This window comes from Nestor notabilis, unplaced genomic scaffold (assembly GCF_000696875.1).
Source record: "Nestor notabilis isolate BGI_N333 unplaced genomic scaffold, ASM69687v1 scaffold1250, whole genome shotgun sequence".
Classification (NCBI taxonomy): domain Eukaryota; kingdom Metazoa; phylum Chordata; class Aves; order Psittaciformes; family Psittacidae; genus Nestor; species Nestor notabilis.
This window is the reverse complement of record NW_009909500.1, coordinates 117,035-124,305: the sequence shown is the minus strand read 5'-3', so window position 1 is coordinate 124,305 and position 7,271 is coordinate 117,035.

The window sequence follows — 7,271 nt, the reverse complement described above, 5'->3', positions numbered from 1 at the left end:
CATACATGACTCTGAATGGAATACCATGTGCAGTCGCAGTTGAGTTTTCTCATTAGACCTACAGGAATGCACATGCATGGGTCAGTTTGCAGGATGCAACTTTTTCCTTTTGCTGCCTGTGTCTTTTTTTTGATGTAAAGGTTTAAAAATGTATATACCACCTTTCAGAGGTTCCCATTCGGTTTGTGTTGTATATTGGTGGTTTTCCACTATTTTGTCTTTATTGCAAAAAAACAAGGGGAAAAAAAGATAAGAGAGAAAATATTGGAAAAATGAAGCTGTTGTAATTTAAATAGCATGATTTATTTGTATTTTATTCTGTTGTGTTTCTGTGGACAATAAAAACACCACCAGTACCATCTCCCAAAATCCCAACAAAATTGCTCTGAATGTATGTAATGCAAATTAAGACTTCTTTCTGAAGGGTCTAAGGCTTGTGTAGTTGTGAAGTTGTCAGGATATTTCGCAACATTAGCTTTGGAGATGCAAAATCATTGCATAAGCAGGTCTTCTGTTAACAGTTCAGTGAATAGGAAGTTGTATTTAGCTCAGTAACTGATGGATGTAACATAGTTCTGTGTGTTCCCCTGTCTTCTAACACTTCTTATCACTAGCTGCAAGTTGTTCTTAGTGTTTCATTTCAGCTGAGGGACTGTGAGCTCAAAGCTGAAATTGCTAGCAGGTTTTGTTTGTGATTTTAAACTTCAGTATTTCATTAATTCTGCAGGTTTTGCATTTAAAACCAGAACAAATTACAGGCTAAAGATACCCTTCCCCCCCCCCGGAAACTTCAATGGCCCCCTCCTTCTCCCCACCTCAGCCAAACAGAAAGAACTCAAGCCCATATACCAGTGAAATGTTTGATCTTGAAACTGGCAGCTGCAATAGTTAAGTCTCAAAAATATCGTGGTCTTTCCTTTCTTATATCTCTTCATCCACTTCTAGAGGGAGTACTGGAAGTTGCAAACAGTAAAGCAGATAATACGAGTAAAATGACACCTGCCACAAATGAAGTGTTCTAAAATAATGCTTTTTTTAACACTGATAAGAATCTTTCATGTCCCCAGAGTGAATAATGGCATTCATGTCTCTGGTATTACAAGGCATTCCTATTTCTTTACAGCAAAAAGAGGGATGTGCTTTGTATTTAAAGCAAATGTGTAATGTCCTGATAATTGCTACAGCCACAGAAGTTAGACAGTAAGTGATTATCTATACAATTATCTAAAAGACAGTACTTGAAACGAAGTCAGCAACCAGCCATTTGAATTTATTAATCAGTTCAGTTTTAAAAAGAACTATTATCTCTTCTTATCTCAACATTTTTACTGTTTGAGGTTGTGTTCAAGGACTGTGAGCTCCTTGTGAAGCAGCATGTGTGCTGATGGGAGGTGGAAGAAGTTGCTGTTTTTTATATATATAAATAAAACTGAATTAGAATGCTGAAGTGTTGAAAACCAAAGAAATCGTATATAATATAAAATGAAACATACATGTGTTGGTGTAGTTTTAGGGATGCTAAGAGATACCTGATATCTTTGGGTTTGTGTTTCTTTGGGGTGTGTGTGTCAAAGTTAACTGCATTTGGATAACTTTAGAATTAATATAGGCAGTGGGAGCTGGTGCTTGCAACCTTATGGTAGGAGGTGGTTTCCTGTGAGGAGTAAGTTGTCCTTAACAAACATACAAGTTGATGGTTTGGTATTAATCAGTCGAAATGACTGGATGGTAGAAATAGCTACTTCTGTTTGAGCACAGGTGTTTATTAGAAACTTGTCTTGAAAAGACAATGAGAAACTTAAGAGTAGGTGACACACTGGATTTAGAGCGTTGGGCTATTACCTCAGGAAGCTTAAGTTAAAACCCTGAACTAGGTCACAAATGAAAATGAGATTTATAGTGATGTACAGTGAAAAACTGGCACAGTGCATTACATTTTTGCCAAGTACCTCAGTCTGCATTGTGTCTATGCTTTGTGCCCCACAGTTTAAGGTACTGTAGCATGTTTGATTAATTATAGAAGTCTTATGAAATACATCTATATGGCTCAGTATGCAGATATATTCATACATATGTTTAATGTACATACGAATACATAAAAACTCATGTAACTTTATCCTTCACTCATGTTAATCTTGTGATTAAATCAAAACCTGCAGACAATCTAATGTAGAAACTACTTGATTTGAAATCTATTTTAGGCAGCAGAGAGAAAGTGAAAGACATTAACAAAATAATGTAAGTAATACGTTAGAAAATACACTTAGCCTTGTTACTTTTGGAAATGGAGAGCTGCCTTGTAGAAAATAAAACCTAGAAAAAAGAGTGTACCAACTAAAGAAGCCTAAACTAACTTTTTTAACCTTTAGGGGTAACATAAGGATAATGTGTTGCTGCAGGGTAATCTTAAAGTAACACAATCTATTCATACTCAAAAATTTTATAAAGAAAAAGAGGCAGTATTAATGTGGTAGGAAAAAAAGTAATAGAACCACTTCAGTCTGGTGGAGTGTGGATTTTTTGGCATGTTATTTATTTCTTCATCATCTTGGCAACATTTGGCCATAAAAATAACTCTTGGCTGAAATGAACATTGCTAAATGTTAGAGCAATGAGGTATCTCCTTGCTTCCTGGCACATTCTTTTGTAATTTCTATTTACTTTGAATAGGAGCTATCCAGAGGGATAGATGAGAAAACTTTTGAACCTGCTGCTAATATTCTTCTGTGTCAAGACTGAATAGTGAGAATTTTGACTATTTCAGATCTTACTCTTTTTCTGAGAAAATGAGTAATCATGACACGAAACTGTGAGTTCAAGAGGTTCAGTCAATGAACTGGTGGATGCTCTGCCTTTGACTCAAAACAGGAATAATTTTTCTGCAGCATTTTAACCACTTGGATTTCCCACCTGAAGTAGGATTTGCAGCCATAATGAAATGTGATAGTGATACAGGTATGATGTCTTGTGCTCGTATCGAATGCCCACTTGATTTTCTATCAGTGGCAGGCCTATTTATAGATAGGCAGAATTTTGGATGACATCTATGAACGAGCCCGGTCATTTCTAATAGAGCAGATGTCTGTCTCATATGATTTTGTCCAACCATGATATTAAGATAGGAAATACCAAAGGTGTGTATTATTCCATATGAGAGAGATGAAGCTATATTGCTTGAAGCCTTTTTTTAGGAAATACCAAAGGTGTGTATTATTCCATATAAGAGAGATGAAGCTATATTTCTTGAAGCCTTTTTTCCAGGTCAGTGGAGGATATTGTGCTATTTGCAGTATCTGTTAAAAAGCACTGATTTCCAAATGAAGAGGACCAGTGCCACCTGGAAAATATTGGCAAGATTTGAACTGTTAATTGGTGCAGCAATTCTGTGGAAAGTATGTGGTTCACTGTTGAACTCTGTAGATTGACTCAACTCCACTCAATTTTATAGAAACTTTCTGTAAATACTACATGTAAATCCATCTGTCTAAAACCAGATTGCATAGAAACTTTTTTAGGTGTTGATAACTTCTAAATGATTGGGGGTCATACAGCATTTAGTAATTTGGGTTTCTTAAAATGGAGCGTACCAGCCCTCCTCCCTGTGCCCCAAGTGGAAAGGTTTGCATTTAAGAAAGTATTTTCTGACTTCAGGTTAAACCTTGGGAACACAGATCAACCATTTCACAGAAAAATGTATACTTGGGTACCTGTGTAAATAATGAAGCTGTCATCTCTAAGAATCTGTTTGTTCATCTTGTACAAAATTAGGTGCTTTTGAATTTGTACTAAAAAAATTCTTTCCTGATGGATGTCTACTATATTTATTAGAGGTGGAAAGTGGCACAATGAGAGCTATAGGTAAGGAGCGGTTTCTCCGAAGATAATACAAGTTATTTGTTAAAAATCTGTGGTTTTTTTTCCTTGTTACATTATGTGAATATCACTATTCAAAAAGGTTAAGAATCCACTGAAGGATAATAACACATTTAGTGACAGATTTCTGAGTGCTGATCTATTTTTCCCTTGCTGCCTCTCCCTTCAGTCAGCTTCCTAAAGTGTTTATCATGCTGGCTGCACTCTGCTATTCTTCCTCATGCTGTATTAGTGTCTTGGCAGAACAGATCTTGTTAGGCTTTGCTATCTTTAATTTTTTCTTAGATTTGAGCCCTTTCAAAAAATTGCTTCTCTATGTGGAAGTTCTGTTTATTCCAAAATCTGGCTTAATTTATATGTAATAAAAATAAGCAAATACTTGATAGGAGTAGAGAAAATCACATGCTTCTTCACTTAGACTCAAGGCAATCAGCATCTGGATTTTTTTCTTTTTAGGTAGTTATGGCTTTTACTCACACATTTTAAAGAATGAATGTATCATCTACTCTGAAGAACAGTCGGAAGACAGAGTCCATCCTGACTTTCTGAAGACCTGTGCTATGAAGCTGTGCTTTCAGTAGTGTTATTTGCTCCATTTGTGTATCAGGTCATTAAATGAAAATAGTCCAATCGTTTGTGTAGTGGGACAGATTACTGTGCTGCTTCTTCACCTTGTCTCTTGGCCTCTGTTCATACAAAATTCTGTTAATAGTTTGTCAAAACCCCCCTCAAAATAGAGTATTTTGACATACGCTGTTGTTGGAAACTAAATGGGAAATTTCTCTACATGCAGAAAAAGTAGAAAAGCTCTTCTGTATATACATGTCAATATTTTTCCTTGGACTTTAATATTAAGAAAGCCTTGTTTGTTTGTGCCTCTAATTGGCAATGCTGATGTCTGGCTTCTGCTTCGTTTCAACCAACGCAAACCACGGCGCTGGGTTGTAATTGGTGAATGACTTGCATCAGAGTGTACAAAATTAATGCATCTGTCATGATGGGCACCTTCTACACACTTGCACTTGAGTTTTAATTTTTGTTAGGACTGACTTTGTTAGTACTTTGTAAGGTGAATGAATAATGAATATGAATAATAATTCATAAACTGTTGACATAGGTGAGTAATAGAAGAATGGCTGTTATAGAAAATGTAGGAAAGAACTTTGATAGAGACACACAAATGCAATTTCATCTTTCTTGTGGAGTCCATCGATTTTTTTTAAGTAGGATTTGTCACCAGCAGTGTGGCCAGCAGTTAGCATCTTTTAAGCGAATGCTTATATCACAGAAACAAAAATAGATTTTCCTACTGAGAAAGTGATTATAAATGAAACTTTCCTTGCAGCAACTTCCAGACCATGCAAACTGCATTGATCCCATATAACACTGCCTGAAAAAAAGTTGTACTGATGGAATTGGATTCGAACTTCTACACTTCAGTAGGCATAATTAACCCCAGCGAGAAGAACTAGAGTAATACCATTTAGTTTCTTTTGTAGAGGAATTTAGCAGTCACAGGGAATTACAGGTTGTGTACAAATCAGCATGCATAAAGGCAGTTATTCCGCTACTTATATTCGGGATAGCAGGCAACGTTAAGGACTTCAAATAATTCTTCTGTGGTTGCTATGCTGGTCAGACTACAGCTGCACTAGTAGCTACCGTTTTGAGATGCAGATGAACTGGAGAAGTTCTAGAAGAGGCAAGTCTCAAAAACGATGCATAAGGAATATTAGATTAAATTGTGTGATTCAGAGGAGGAAAGCCTGAAGGCAGATATTCATGAAATGTAAGCAGAAAGAGGAAGGGAATTACCTCTTTTCCAGGTCTGCTCCAAGTAGGACAGGAAGTAATGTGTTTAAGCTGAAGTAAGAAAAACTAAGTTAGACATTTAGAAAAACTTTCTACTAATAAGTCAATATTAAAATAGATTGCCTAAGAAGATTGTAGGCTTCTGTCATTGGAATTATTAAAAACAGATCAGAGCAATAACTGTGAAGAAAGATTTCAGTATGGTTGAGCCTGTTTTGGGACAGGCATTGAGGAGTGTTATAACTGAATGGCAATTAAAGGTTTTTTGTGCAAAAAAAGATCAAGTACCACCTAACACTGTAAGGAGGTAGAAGAAAATCCTTACGTAGTCTCATACAGTATTTCCACAAGATTTTAATTTACAATAGAATAAATATAAGGATTACAATGTTACTGTATTTACTACATTGGATTGTTGACCAATTGTTCTTAAGCCTGTGCCCCCATTTTGTTATTTCTAGTCACTTTATAGATTCTGTTTTAAGTCTCACAGTCACACTTTGAGATATTTTAGAATGTAGTGTAAGGAAGGGAACAGATATTTATTTCTAACTTTTATGTAAGTGAAAATGCGTTGTTTAAGTTAGATGCCATTTATGTTTGTATTTATTTTTTCAGTAGTTTTGGGGACTGTTAATAAAAATGTACTATAGAATAACAGCCTTTTTCAGAGTCAGTAAATGAGGAAAGAAAACACCCGTTGGAGTTAAAAAACTAGCACAAAAAAAACCAATAACCAAAACAAAATTTCCCCCTCTCAAACCGAGAACCTAAACATTCAAGAAAAAACATAAACTTGTGCCACAGATTAGTGTTAAGCGTCTTGAAATACAGAATACATTCTTCTGGGGAAAAAATGTTGTATTGTAGTCTTCATTTTACTTCCCTGGGATTTTTTTGATCATTTTGGAGCCTGGTTTTGTTTGAATTTAAGTTAGAGGGAGGAACTGAATACTTGAATTAAGCAGCAGGGACACTTTACAAAAGCAACTGTTTCTTGTCAGTGGATAAAGTGGGGCCTGTTTAAGAGTATGCTTTTGATTAGTTGGCACATAAAAAGTTGTTGTCCTTACTGCTTCTAAATATACATTCTTGTATTAATGCAAAGCAATGTGTACCCGGTATAGGAGTGTGACAGGCATATGCAAATATTTTCTTAATGTATTAAGTATTTATGCCTCTTGATTAGTCACTGAAGGAAAATTAGATCTGCAGCCTGTCAGTGTATTCTGGTTTAATATACATTGTGGAGAAAAATTAACCTTAATGGCAAGGTTCTACAACACATGTATAGATGCAGGACAATCAAATGCAGGTTCATAAGGTTTTTGTCAGGTGTTGATCATTGCTTCATGCCTAGAAACCAAAACTCTGGCTTTGGGTTTTTTCAAAACATACTGTTTTTCACATCTTCCTCTGCAGAAAGATATTAAAAAACCTACTTAGTCTTAATATGAGAAATGTCCTCTTGATCTCTTCTGTGTTCCTTTCTGATATCACTGATTCTGCTTTGTTGTATAAAGGGGGTCCACATTTTTTTTTCCCCTCCTTTCTCAATGTATTCATCTGAACTTACCTGGTGTATG